The sequence below is a fragment of the Typopeltis vanoorti genome, chromosome 11 (assembly GCF_054136105.1).
Source record: "Typopeltis vanoorti isolate ZY-2024b chromosome 11, IOZ_Tvanoo_1.0, whole genome shotgun sequence".
NCBI lineage: Eukaryota > Metazoa > Arthropoda > Arachnida > Uropygi > Thelyphonidae > Typopeltis > Typopeltis vanoorti.
The window spans coordinates 26,814,736-26,830,455 of NC_143559.1; the positions used below are offsets into that span (position 1 = coordinate 26,814,736).

Sequence of the window (15,720 nt, forward strand, 5' to 3'; positions counted from 1 at the left end):
ATAGGTTCCCAAACTTTTTCGGGCCATCGCCCACTTTGCAAGACATAAATTTTGTAACGCCCCCATTATAACAGTTAAAGCCCCCCATTATAACATAATAAATTTTTTAAGTATATAAAAAATAGAAGTTAAAATATCCTGTATGACACGTTCAATTTTTTTATTTTGCACGCAAGCGCATTTTGTTCGTCCGACCACGACATTGTCCGAATAATTATAAATAATAATTAATAAATAAAATAATTAGACAAGATATAAACAACAAACCTACAAAACATAACCACAGAAAACAGTATAATAAGTTTCGAATAATATTTGCTTTGTTTTTTCCCTCTAGTTAGCAATATAAGTTAGTACTAACTACGCTAACTAAAATTTACGATTTTATTTCTTTCTTGCCATTATTATTTTTACTCATAATATTAAATTATATAAAATTGGGTTTATTTTTGTACAAATCAATTAGAAAAGTCGTTTTGTACCGCCCCTCTAGAAGGCTTCAGCGCCCACTGGGGGGTGGTACCGCACACTTTGGAAACCTATGCACTAGACCAACCAGCTAGAAGAGCATATGCAATCAAGAGTCATAATATACTAGCCTCATAGTCTTAGTTGCTTTGGGCCATATTCCAATCACCAGCAGTATCACTTAATGCTTTAATAATACTGCAGCCAAAAGTCTTTCATTCCGTTCATTCAACCATCCACTAAATTAAATCCATAGTCAAGCTTATTCTTAGGAAAGCTAGAATCTTCAAAATAGGCGAGTTCTGCCTTTTGGATAACTTATCAGCAAATGCGTTAAGCGCAGACTTCTCCTATTATTTTAATCAATAAATTGTTTAATTTAATATTTTCGGCTTACTGTATTTAATTTTTTCACCAAAATAGCTTACAAGGTTAGTTATATATACAGATTTCTTCTTATGTAAAATTAGTAATTCGTGTCATACTCGCTCGGTAACCAGACGAAACATCTCAATAATGAAAGTAAATTTAGTAACCATTTTCTCAAATTATTACTGCGTGTTCCCCCCCCCCTCCATTACCTCTACTGATAATTATTAATTATATTCGGAAGGACGGGAAAATAATCTGAACAACCTGTTCAGACGATTCATATTTTTAAGGACGTACTATATTAAAATAGTGGTAGGTATGTGTTCCTTTAGGCGCAGCATTAGGATTGTTCTCAAAAGAACATATGTCCAGCATCATTTAGTTTCGATCTGAACATGATAGAAAATAATGCCGTCAATATGTTGTTTCTCATTAGAAGGAAGAACTTAAGCTTCTTTTTCTCCTTCTCTATCTCAAGAAAAATATAACCTTTTGGATTCTGTCTCATATTTAGCGAATGCATGTAAACTTCAATTTCCTTGATACCAATTTGCTATCAACGACGTGGCCTCGTCCTTGAGAGCAGTCCTTTTCATGAAACTTCGTTTTCAGTATTCTTTTGAAAAGTTGTATAGTGCCTTCTCTCGATGAGTCCTTGGAGGTGTCACACAATAATTTCACAGGCAAACCCATAGGATTCAACTTTGTCTTCGTTGATGCCGAACCTTCAGTTTGTAATAAAATATTACGAACATCACAGGATAAACAACCAGTGACTACTGTAATTTTTTTCTCTCTCTCTCTCTCTTTCTTTCTCTCTCTCGACAATGTGCCAGTTTAGCAGAATTAAACTTAGCAGGTCTTGGGTGGACATCATTTTATTTCCATAACCAAGAGGCTGTTGTTCTCATCTGAATTGAATTATTTACTTTGTTGAATCTTTTACACTTCATTTGGGAATGTTCTTTTTCTCTCTGTACTCTGAAAATATTAAAACTCAATAATTGCAGGTTGATGACACCACCTTTTAAGATCAAAGCATATATCCATCGCCCTCTTCGTACACTGCAATGGTACAACTATTAAAATAAGTTTCGGGTTTCTATAATACTGTATTTCATTTAAAGTAAACATTTGCACCATATTCACATAATAAATAGTTGAAATTGAAAAGGTAATTTTCAAACGCTCTACGAACACATTTCCTCACGTTGTTTTGTTAAGCAAAATACTTTTTTTTAGTAATAGGATAAATAATGTCATTCGAACCATTGGCATTTTTAGAATGTGAGGGTTAATTTTTGTGAATATTTTTATATTCTATTTTCTTACTTGATTGCTTGTATACTCTCCCCTTTTCCTCAGATGTGCTCTGCCTTCATTTACTGATACCACCTGTAATCCATATTTGGACAGCTAACCAGATTATATCTTGCAGACACTAAAACGCATTTTGTTCAAATATTTACTCCTGGTCAATCACATCTGTCGAGGCATGGGGAAATATTTACCTGAACATGTAATAAGATTGCGAGAGGTTGTTAATGCCTACTGTTTGAATCTCGCGAAGCGTTATGGAAAGATTAAACTAGCCTGCTTTTTAATGTGCTTGCTAGCAATCGATAAGGAAGCGTTTCGTAGCAAGCCGCAACTCGTATATGACATTGACCTAGTTGCAGTTACTAGAAACCCTCACTGCACAACAGGCTGACGTTATGGCCCACGTCTGGTTCTTACTCACGCAATCTCTTATAAAAGATACTCAGATGGGCTTATTTCTCTGATAGAAAGGATGCATACCACTTCATTTCTTCTGTAGACACAAATTGTAACGTGCATAATTTCACCAGTGTTTCCACAACAAAGATAAATATAAACTGATTTTTTTTTTCAATCTATGAACATTGGAAGTGCCTTCTGAATATAGTGTAGGTTGTGTGTGTGTGTGTTTACATGTTAGTTGTGCTCGTGCTGATTGATCTTACAGTATTAGTTCGCTTCCATTTCGTTACTCAGGTAAGCATAAACAATGCAAAATTTTAGCTAAGAGTTTATTAGAAAAATAAAATAACAAAAAAAGTTTTTGTTCAGTGTTAAAAATCCGTTTTTTGTCTAGCAAGGTGTTTGATGCATTTGCTTCCATTGCATAATTATCCACACATCGCCCAGAATAAACATGATACAATGACTTAAAAAAAAACAAAAAAAACATGTAAATATATTTCAGAAGTCAAGGACTCTTAATATCATAGGTCTCTGCTTATGTTACTAGTACACCCAAACCATCTTCGAGAATTATTTTTTGTATAAGACAGTTGCTTGTGATAATTACTTTTTTAAGTTAATAATTAATTTAAACTTGCTTTGTTGGAGAACAAATGAACAAAGTAGTACAAATCACACTCCAAATTACAAAAAAAAAATAAAATCATGTCTTTTTTTAAATTCAGATTATAGAGAAAAAAATTAGAATTAAAACTAAATATTATGAAAATAAATATCCACACCTCAGAGAAATAATGTTAAGCATGCATTAACGAGATCCAGTTTAAAGAATTGCTAAAATATTCAAAGGATCAGATGTCTCCTTGCCTTTATAATGATATTTCCCTTAAGCCTGAACAATGTTAGATAATCACTGAGCAAAATTACGTAAATGAAAGTCTTAAAATCATACTAGTTACCAAAAATCATGTATAACAAATCACATAATTCATAACAAAAGTATTAGAGAACCCCAAAAAAGTGCATGAATTATATAATATTTGAAATCGCAGCAGAGTAGTACAAATGACTACACCAAATTAAAAAAAATAAAAATAAATAAATGCATTCAGAATATTCATATTGTTTAATAAGGAAAAAATCCAACAGATAATAATTGTTAATTCAACATAACAGCATAATTTAGTCACACTTGTCATTACTGGGCATTTTTAGTCGAGCATCAAGTTTAGAAATATAATCATGCACAGCACAGTTAAATTATAATTAGTTATTCATCGTTTTCAAACTTATTTCAGCTTATATCCGTGACATTCATATAGGCCGACAGCGTCTTGTGTCACAAATTCTTAAATTTAAAAATTCCTATAAACGCACTCAACAACCATAAAATGTGGCAGTTCTAATTCTCGTTAATTATATTCAATTTGTAAATGTTGATGAAACATATCTCTATTAAAAATTAATTAAATAAGCATACGTAAACGATTCGGTAAAGCATTATTAAACTTTCAAGGTCTGCTTATTGGTTAGATTTTGACATTTTCTAATATTTTGACCTCACGTAAAGCAATCGGTATCCTTCTAGTGCATGGTAGCATGGTATATTATATAAACTAAAGTAATTTAAATCACAGGAATTCTGAAAATGTGTAGAATGTATGAAAAAGAACACAAAAATTTCACTTATAACAATATATTGGGAATGGGAATTGCTTTTCATCCGATGCTGTTTCTAGTTAACTGGCTTAAATAAGGCACATCGAATAAACCATCTTATACATAAGATGTCTTATTGCCTGCTAATGCAGCATACTACACTACCTATTTGTAGTTCTTGCGAAAAAAAGCTTTGCACTGTTGCCTGATGAACTGTCAGCATCCTCAGTCAGCAGTGCAGTAGAATTCTTGTCTAATGATGTACATCTTAGCACAGAAATTGCACGCTATCATTTGCGGATTGAACTCCTTAGAGTGAGAAAATGCCGTAATACATAATTTGGAGCTATTTGATATCATCTTTCATAATAATAGGTACCAGTCTGATTTTAATGACGATTGAAATGTCCTAACGCTTTTTATTATATATTCCAAATGCGAAATTTAATGAAATTGTATTAGGCTCCCGCATTGTTATATGTATAGGAATAGACGATGAAAATTATTCTAATAGATATTTACATGTAGAGAAACGCACCTACACGCTTAATAAGATTTTGACTTCGAACATAAATATATTTGGAGAATGTTATTCGGCAAAAAAATAAACTATGTCCTGCAAATATTTAGGTAATGCGTTACCAGTATACTCTGTAATCGCACATCACCGCTGCTTTATGTAGTGTCCATAAAATTATTTTAGTTTTAGGGGACTTGATCCTACATAAGGTTATGGCTGACCACATCCATTCAAAGCAAGCCGCGTCATGATTTCACTTGGCGATCACATATTTGCTCCTTCTCTAGCAAATGAGAATATTGCATTAATAATCAACAGAAGCATTCGAATTTTTTTTAAAAAAGATTACCTGTTTATTCAACAGATATCTTCTTTATTCCATTTGAGGTTTTACGATTTTTTAAATATATCCAGTTTTTTACTTAAAAATATTATGATAGTAACTATGTATTCTTGAGGTCACGATTTGCGGTATGTGCAGTCGACATCTAACTGATAGCAAACTTCGTGGATTACACCGAAGTATGCGTATCTTCGTCTTTATTACTCCATTAATTATTTTTAAAGTTACGTTGCGACATAACACTGTTTCAAACTTTGTGTTTTAAAGAAGATATCGGTTGCGAAATTAACAATAAATTTAGTGCACTAGTTCTTCTAATTCAAAGGATACCATATTTGTTGATCCGGTTAGCCAGCCTCATAGGAAAATGTGAAGGTATTTCCTTCAGGAACCTTTTTTTTATCCCTCAAAACAGCCAAACCAGCGAACACACACATTTAACATGCATAATGCATTCACGTCATAGCCTACTTGAATTATGATTCAGACAACATTTATTTATCCTCAAATACCTGATCCAAAGTTCTTACTATGATTTCTTGACTGCTTACGCTCTTTAGAAAATGGTAATATTTGAACGTACCGCTATTCATTAATCCTAATTAAGCTTATCGTTACCCATAGCAAGCAATCTTTGAGGTTTTATTTATCAAATGTGAAGGATCTTATAGTTTGTGATATTAAATCTTACTGTCACCTGAATCCATTTCATACCCATATCACTGATCTTGCTTACAACTATTCTCTCTTTTAGTAACACCGGATTACTAAATTTGGATAAAAATCAAAAACGGCAATCTTCCTAAAATTGAGCCCCGCCGAACTCTACTAACTCAATCAGCTATCGATCATAGAGTACTATCCTCAAGTGCTCTATGATCCCCAAGGCTATTCCCGACCCATATTTCACCGAACTATGAGTATTGAATTGAAGAGGATTGGTATTGGCGGTCGCAAAAGGAGGTCCAACACAATATTAAATAAATATTTCTAATTCTGTGACCGGTATGTGTATTTTTGGCTAGCTGAATTGTGAATAATGGACAGAATCGCTTCACTAGAAACTGGCGATAGATTTCGGCTGAATGATACAAATGGTGAGAACACCCAGTCGATATATTATTGATGATATTGGATACATTATCAGTAATATATCCAGTATCATCAATATCAAGATATATTGGATGCTGCCTTAACCCACGACGTATATCAATACTGATGTTCATGTCTTTGAATGGCCGCACGGTGCTAAAATAAGTACAAATTCTTTAATAAACCGATTTTGGTAATTAATGTGAATATGATACTAAATATTAATGAAAGCAATCAGTTGAGATCCGATTTTATATTTGAAATATTTAAAAATTCATTAGCGGGAAAGTGGCTTTTATTTGGGTTTTATAATAATAATAATAATAATAATAATAATAGCCACAGGACTTCGTGGGGTGTAATATACAAATAATTAGTCCTAGTACTTAATTTTCCTTATCATATTCCTGCAATCTGTATACGACCGTTATATAGTCCGAATATATGATGGAAAAATTTCCTATCCCCAAACCTTCAAAGGACAGCACGGCGCGCAGAAATTTTGCAGTCACTACTGTAACTGCAAAAAATTACTTTCGATATGTTAAAACTTGTTTTCGAAATGGAAACAGCAAAATTCAGATAGTTTGAGTTCTAAAGGGAGTAATCAGACATCCTACTTTTTTTTTTCTTCTCTCTTCGACACTTCTCACTTGTTCACACTAAGGGAAGATTTTCAGACTCAATTGCGATAAATAAATAAAAACTGCAAATATTTTACAATAGTGTAAACATAAAACCCTGTATTATGTCTCAACAGGATCGATCACTTTAGGACAACATGTAATAGTAAGTAAATGCCGCAAAAATATAAATAATCAGAAAACGTTTTGGTCACATATTTATATTCATGAAGAAATTAAAATATCTTAATATCCTATTACTAATAATAGCTGCACTATAATTTCTCCTTTTTCTTCGAGCGAAAAAAAAAAAGAATTCCACATGACATGGGTAACTCATGTTTACAGTGTATGTTAGTTACATAAAGAAATGTAAACGCCCTTCTTTCTGTTTAGTAAGAGTTTCAGAGGAAATTTTTAAATACAGGAAGGCATTAAATCGGAGTTATAGCATAAATTTGAATTGGAAAAAACGGAGCTGAATGCTGTAAAAAAAAAAAAAAAAAAAAAATTGAAAGTAAACACATTCCTTTAGGAAACTTTTGACTTTTTGTTGTGATGTTTGAGTTTTTTTTTTTTTTTTTCGTTTGTTTGTTAAAGGCAGGCTCTTTAACTTAACTTCAACTTTAACACGCCAAAATAATGTTAATTTCAGTAAGGTTTTCCTGGATGAGTTCCTCCACGTTTTCATCTATTTTTTGTGTGAAATAATAAATATTATTAATATATTTCATGATTAAAATAGTTGCAAAGAATTTATATACGCTGCATGCAAATGTCAGCCCACTTGTATTGTATGATTTCTAGTGGGGGGGGGGGGGAGGATACTTCGTTATCACTTGTTCATCTATTTTATACCGTGTGCCACGTGTCTCCCACGTATCTGTGACAGCAACAAGGTTTTTTTTTTTCTTAACCCTGTTTAATTCTACTTACAGGCTTGGCTGCTGTGTTGTCACCGTTTTCGGCAACATCTCTTCATATCGTTTAGCTGAATGGCACGTGCTATCTGTATGCCCAAGGGAAAGTGTTACGTCACCCATCACAATGTAGCATTCAGCAGCTATAATACAGTTTATCCTAGCGTCCTTTTTTTTTTTCTTGTTTTTTCCTGTGTATGCGACTAGAGGTGTCTGAAGAGTTGGTCACCGAAGGCGATATTACATTTCACTTAGAAATGTTGCGACTGTCTTGTCTACATTTACATTACTAGTCTATATGTTTGCTACACATATTCTGTCGACCTTGGTGTCCTGTAGCAGGGAGACACGTTTTGGATTCACTAACAGACATTCAAATGATGGGGGCGCACGACACCCAGACTTCCAGAACCGTAGATGGTGTGCCGCTGGCCCACGCGCCAAGGAGGAGAGGTAAAAATAGTCGGCCAGGACGACGCCTAATAGTGGCGTAGCTCCCTTTTGCATCACTGCAAGAACTTCTAGAGTACAGTGTAAAGCTAGTCACCTCCCCTTGGTTCTCATGTGATTCACTAGTTTTTCATTCGTTTTTATGCGTAACCACTACACCGAAAGCACATTGACATCACGCTCGACTAACAGGGACACATCGCAGTATTTTAAAGAGAGTCTACACTTAATAATTTCTAAACCGACTCTTTTTATTGAATTAATATCTTTATCTTGTAAACATACAATGGTATTCTTTTTATATTTTTCACCGAAGAAATATCATCCACTTTGTGCGTATTATCGTTTCTCGTGGAATATTTATTTCAGAAACAAAAATAAAAACGAAGGATTATGTTTTATAAAAAAAAAAGGTATATCATTCTCAGAACGTTTCTATAAAATATATTAAAATTCATAATTGTAAAATTTTATCGGGATCTAACTCGTAGACAAGTCTTCATTCCTCGAACCATTTTAAGAACGTATAAACAAGTAGGATCTACATATTTGTTCCTCTCACCAGCCGTCCAACTAACTAGGCAGATGAGATCCATCAGCCGGAAGACGTGCCATCATCGCCTTCAGACAAGACAGTAAGGCGAGTAAGATAACTCGTTAGCTTTACTTCTGTTTTTTGTCATAACCAAATAAGTAACAGAAGATGAAAGAAGCTAATTATAAAATTTGGGGGCAAAAGAGCGTTCGTTAAACCATTTAATCTGTGCCACAGAAAACAGATACTTATCGCTTGACATGTTTCCATGCGCAGTATATTTAACATTGATTCTTTTAAGGAAATTGTTAACATCTTAAGTAATGCGTAAACGTATAGTTACGTGATAAACATAGTATTTATTAAATAAAACTCCATCGTTACCAAGTATCTCTTTTTACCTGAACTAATTAATTGATCATCCACAAGCTCGCTCTCTTACCTGACACGCTCAAGGGTCGTGAGAGAGAAGACAGAGGCACCTGATACAGCATATACAGGTGAGTCGTACCGACCTCCACGTGCGAGAACCACAGGAAGGAAGTTCGTCCCGTTTTTGATAATACTCCCAAGTTCTAAATGTTTTCTAACATCCACTAATCAACCAGAGCAATGTTCACGAGCTGTCATAGCAACAGAAACGCAAAGAAGAATCTTCAGTTGTTAGCTTCCAGAACACCTCTCACAGCAACAGAGTCAGCATCCATGGGTAAGCATTTACCTCCCGCTCACAGCCGACGGCGCCGTACAACTGAGCAGGCTCATGAACGAGGCTGCGTGTCAGGTGCAGAGCAATGGGGGCGAGGCTCGCACTTTCCGACCCGCACTTGAGCCAGTAGGCAGCTCGTTACCGGCTCCATTTCGGACTTCCTTGTAATTGGTCATTTTTTTTTTTTTTTTGAAAGCTTGCTGAAAACACACGCACACACACACATACAAACACAAATAAAGACTACTTCAAGGAAAACAAGATAGCTGAAGAGATAGGTTAAAAAAGTAACCTGGCTACCTGTGTCAGGGAAAAGAACTTTTGTTCCGCTATAATTCTATCGCCATTGTAGCCATAGACCGATTTTACACAGTCGAGTGGGGGTAGAAGAGTTAAAAAAAATATATATCACGTAATTGTATGCTCCGTTGCTTAGCAATGGTATTATCTTCTCGGAGTTTATTCCCACTAGTTTGGAAAGAATTTCTCTCTGTGTGTGTTCCCCATAATTCTTTGATTTCTTTTTTTATTTGTTTTAGAAGGAAAGTATGTAAGGTCATAACAGAAATAAGGACATTGTAGGCTAAAAGAAACAGGACTCTTCGATAATAATAATAAGGGAGACATTGTTTCACTTAATGCGAAAAACAAAATACGGTAATCGTTTCTGAATACTTTTGTACCAAATAGCACTGTAAACTGATTTTATATACTCGTAAATGTATTATGATTATAGAGCTCACATTGTGACTTATTTTTAACTAGTCTTCAGTGAAAAAGTTCCGAATTTTTATATAAAATGGTCTTAACTTGAAATTTGCCTTTCAAAATATTTGATAGGCAAAGCCTGGCATACTTCTCTATGCAATATATGCATATTGCATAGAACACACACGCGCGCGCACACACACTCACACATCAATCTATCTGATCCACATACGAAAGGCCACCAGACCTATAAGCACATTAATGTCCTGTGTGGGCAAGAGGAATAGAAGAAAGGAGGAATCTGTTCACCTTTTGCCTGAGAGCTGAGATTTGAAATCTTTGGGGAGACTGGTCCAAAGGACAGAAATAGATGAGATGGAGGAGGAGGCAGTGAAGTTGGTTCGGTGAGTTTCAAGATGGACTGTAAAAGGGTGTTGGTTAACAGTGGCTCTTGTTTTAATGTTTTCAGAGGAATAATAGTGGCCAATTCAGTAGAACACTGTCCATTTGAAACATGTTCTATTATAGATTATTTTAATGAAATACAATAGTGAAGTACTGATATCGTGTGTGTATATATATTTACAGTTTATCTAGTTTATCTACAGATAAACTGTATAGTTGTTGCTGCGCTTTTTTCATAACGAGTAAGACATTGTGATGTAATATTTCCATAGTTGGTTGCTTGTAAGCTCAACCAGCTCTTGCTGGTTGCCCTTACAAGGCAGAGTAATTAGTATGCTTCATTATTATTAGATGAGATGTGGTTGTTTAGTAGTAAGATTCACACTATTACTAATTTCAGTTTTCTAATCCAGCTTATCTCATTAATTTCATTTTGAACAGGAAAAAAAAATCAAGAAAGAATAAGTCACAATATTTTAGCACACGCAGGAAATATTTAGGAAATATTTGTGTCATTGAAGCCTGCATAGTTTCAATTTGTTTAACTGAACAAGCACTAGTTGATCTGGCAATCCGGAATAATGTAATATTATGTTACATTTAATATAATGTAATAATAAATTTAATATAATACATATAATGTAATATTATATAATATTATATTACATTATTTTCTTTTTAAGGATGTTTTTTTTATAACGTAAATAGCATTATCATACACTAAGACTTCGTATTCTTAAAAGCGGACTTAAGGATTTCTTAATATACATTTCGTAGCTTAAATTCTGAAATTTCACGAGTTGGTTGTAATGGCAGTGTTTGTGTGTTCTTTCGGCTTTTATCGAATACACCTAATAAACATGACTTGTTGTTTAGAGGTAGGTAGATTTGCTTTTATTGGCATTAAAATACGAATCAGATAAGGTATGAGATGTGTGTGTGTGTGTGTGTGTGTGTGTGTGTGTGTGTGTGTGTACGAGTATATTGCATGTATTTTTCGGTAGATTTGTTTTATCGAATCAAAAATTCTACTGCCCCTTTTTTTTGTTTACCTTCAGTCGTAAATCTTAAAAGCTTCCATATAAAGATCCCTCGCTCCCTGGAAAGATTGGAACCGACGTCTCTCTTAGCCGGTAGTAATATATTGCAAAGTGCTCGCGAACTTCTCTTAAATCCTTTTATTTAATTAATTTATATATTTGTGTACAGTATATCGTCTTAAAATAGGTAATTGTCGGATCGTGCCACTTATATATTTAGCAAATTATTGTACGAAATTCAGATAACGTTTATTCTTCTCCTCTTCATCCCTCGGGGATGTTAGTGTTCCTGAAATTTCTTCTGGTTGCGATTCTTGACTATATTATAACATTTTTTGTTTCTTCAATAAACTGAATTGTTTTTCTATTTTTGAAATATAAGACTTCAAACAATCCTTCAACTGAATTGTTTGACGTTTCACATCATGTGTTAATTTTCGCCATCAGGTATTTTGGTATAGTCTGAGAAAGTCAAATACATTTACTCTCTATCATTTGTGTGATACGTATGTTTGGGAAGAAAACCTCAATACATGTTCATCTTTTTCTAACACAGTTCTGTTGTGCTGCTCTGATAAATAACGTGATATAATGTTGTTAATTTGTTCAGCGATTTACTATGCAGTTTGACTTGTTCTCAGGATGCTCTTATCTTGATAACTTTCGGTTTGTTTAGTAAATTTGCGCATAGAATTTTCAGATAGGGATCCCATCCTTATTCCATTTTGCATTAATTACTATCTCGAGCAGTCGCTTTATTTCTTGTAGACATATGAGCAGTTCTTATTGGATAACTATTTATCTTCATCCTGTTTCAATTTTAGATGTTTATACTACCTCTCTTTTTCTTTTCGCATTTCTCATTTTTTCCCTAATAGATTTTGTCTGTTTTTTTTTTAAAATAATGCTGTATCTATTTTCTCTTTTGATATTATTAATTTATGCCGAATATATTATTCTCTGGGTTATTTCGCGATCGATTGTCTGTATTTTTTCTAGTGTACTCTATTATTTGTGTGGTAACGCTTTCTTGTGTTTCATGAGACAGTTTAACAAATTACTTCTGCAGTATTCGGTTTAGTTCAGCACTCTTCTTTCACGTGTTCTATTATTAGAGTGCATCATACATTCATACATATATGAAAACCTAGGTTCGATTCTCATCAATGACGTGAGGAACCTTTGTCTAGTCTCTTTCGACTAAAGGTGGGTTAGTCGGTCTCATACGGAGGTATGTTTTTTTTTTTTTTTTAATCCGGAAACTCATGTTTTTTCCCCCAGAACAGGCACACCGGCCCGTGAACACACGCATCTACAAACATACCGGGAGGCCTCGGGCTAACCACTCTTATCCTCGATACGGTAGCGGTTAAATGTGGAAAAATCGTCGACACCACCAGGTAAAATAGGAGGGAAGGAATAATAATAAAAGGTATATATTAGCTTTTTTTTTCCAGATCACATCATTGCGTATTTTAAATCTTTTCAATTCTTCATTCATTACTACTGTAGCTGTTTAATTTTGTAAACTATTCCTCTTTTACTCCATTCCGTGTGTCTCATCCTCCTTATTTCGCTGAGATTTTTATTTAGTCTCGTAAGTAAAAATCTGAATAAAAATCACTTCTTACATTCTCCTACCTTAATTTTTGTTATTATTTTGAAAAAAAAAATGGTATACTTATGTGCATGTGGTCTACAAATGGAAGAGGTCGAAGCTCTAGTTCAAGGAATTGTTAAAAAAAAAAAAATAAAAAAAAAAGTTCTGGAATAGGATGGATCTAATGTTATTGACTATTACGTTTATAATACCACTGCCCTTATGAACACAAACAAACAAAAACCGACACGTGAGAAAGGTGGATCCCATGCGTTATGAAGGAAGCTACGCTAGTGGAAGTTCAATAACCCAATGAAGGGGGCCCAAGCTGGTCACTAAAAGTACACTGCTCGTCTTTTCCTTAAGGAGATAATTAATTTTCTCTATACCAGAAGCTAGAAGACGGCGGGGAGTAGTAGAGTATATTTTAAAATAAAGACCGCCCGTCAGAAAATTAGAGTTCTGAGGTATAAATCCTAATTGAATCGTTTTTCCACCGATACCTTCTTCTAGTATAATTACTCTGTTCCAATCTAGTAATCGGAATAAACCCAGAATAATAGTTTTTAGAAATGTTTTGTTATCTTATTAGTAAAAGTCCAACTGTTTAATTGTTTTTCCTATTTTTTGCTGAATACCTTTTCAGACCTGCCTGAATGACTGCCAAATTCTTCATTAAAGTTCAACGAATAATGATTCAGGAAAGAAATATTTTAGAGATTTTCCCCCATCAACCGCTGTTTTAAAACAACCTTGATTATCTTCTTCATTGCTTCTACTCAGATATAGTTTTCAATACTTTTCAAAGCTAATTTTGAAAACTATCGAGTTTTTAAGCTGACAAACAATATTACTAAAAATTTAGTACGTCAATAAAAAAAAAAAAAATATTTTCAGACCATGCAAGAAAAAAAGTCGAAACAGAAATTAATAAGCGATTTTTACCTGGCCGCAGGTCATTTCATTAACCGCAGCATTCATTAACCACGTAGGATCGGTTGAAATCGTTTAATTTTTAAAGTCGGTCCAGTCCAAACATTTGACTAATATATTAGATTATCTAAATGCTCTGCTTTTGTGACCAAACGTGAATATCAATTCTGAATATTATTCCGTGTTATTCCGCAATGGTCTTGTTGTTTCTCTTGTACGCTAATATCCGTGTTCTAATCTTAATCCGTGAGACAGATTAAGTCTTCAGCCTCATTAGGATTTGAACAAAGCGCGACGAATGACGATCATTACAACGATTAATATATTAATTGACTCTCCAGTAATACCAAGGAGTGGTTTCAAAAATTTTATCGTGATCTTTTTCTTTTCTAGATTCAAATAGCCAGTTCCATGTCTGATTACTACATTAAAATTTACATTCTAGCTACATTGTATAAATTTACCTACTGATAATTAATAAGAGGTTCTGATATAATGAGATATTATGCTTTCTGCATTTATTGTAGAAGGAGGTAATGTAGGCATTCATTCATTTCGCATTAAAAAAACAACAGAGAAAGTTGTTTTCTAATTCTGTCAAAGCAATGTTTCTAAACTCGATGTAGCTGCTTTCTATCTTAGGAACTTCGTCACATCCTCTTTCTTTCAGTTAATTATGGAACTTGAGAACATTATTTTCGAAGGTTCGTACATAAAAGAAATACATCCAGTGTTATGAAAACTATAATGCTGTAATTGTGATAATCACATTTTATAACTATACATTAGTATTATTGCGCTAAGATAATTCAGAAAGCAGACATAGAACTTCAAACCACTTTGGGTCTCCATTAAGTGGAGTTGTATACTGACACTAGGCGATGACACTCATTCACTACTTAAAGACATGACAATCATCCATATCTGCAGTAGGAATCTAACACAAGCACACAACCGGTTGGTCCAGAGCAGATATGCTATTCACTCGGTCAACCAGGCCGATAACATTTTTGTTCATATCACGATGTGTTCTGAGCTTGCAAATTTACTCATGTAGCTTTGGCATTGTATTGTACTGAGCTGATAACATGTGATTCAAGTTGTTACATAAATATTACTTAGCTCCCCCCTTTTTTTTTTTCACAGTTTCACATCCACAGTGCAAACATAGACGGCCTTGAATGTGGTTTCCTGTACTTCTAATGCAAATATGAAACCATGCGTTTTGGTTTGACCTCATCGATTCGTGATATTGTAATTTGGTTGTGGCCTTCCTTTGTGCTGAATTCATACAGTAAAATTATTAAAGCAGGTGAAATAATTTTAGTGTTGTGTGTGTACACAGAAACACACATCATATTCAATGATTATCCTATTTCATAATTGCAGTAACTACAAAGATGTAACAGTTTAGTTAAAGGCATACGCAACTTCTTCCATGCTATGGGATCGAATCGCGAGCATTAGATTTGTATTTCTATATACATACTAGTATAATACTCAGTATTGTTGGGTGAGATTCACTTACAAATCTTTTTTTTTCCTTCTTTAGTAAAAGTTTATTATCAATAGTATGATAATAAAAAGATGGCGTTAAAATATGCATTCAGTAAAAGCT

The 15,720-nt window shown here is 33.9% G+C and overlaps 1 protein-coding gene across 3 annotated transcripts in view; it reads right to left on the reverse strand.

Annotated features, from left to right (window-relative positions):
* The window catches only part of LOC150101395 (uncharacterized), a 334,623-nt gene that overhangs the window by 189,654 nt on the left and 129,249 nt on the right, over window positions 1-15,720 (reverse strand). For 2 of the 3 annotated variants that reach the window (XM_090400550.1, XM_090400548.1), the window contains exon 1: window positions 9,150-9,413. The exons of the other annotated variant lie outside the window; for it this stretch is intronic. The gene's annotated coding sequence lies outside the window, so the exon portion shown is untranslated. Of the gene's footprint in view, window positions 1-9,149; window positions 9,414-15,720 lie in introns of those variants that run through there. 3 annotated transcript variants of the gene reach the window in all.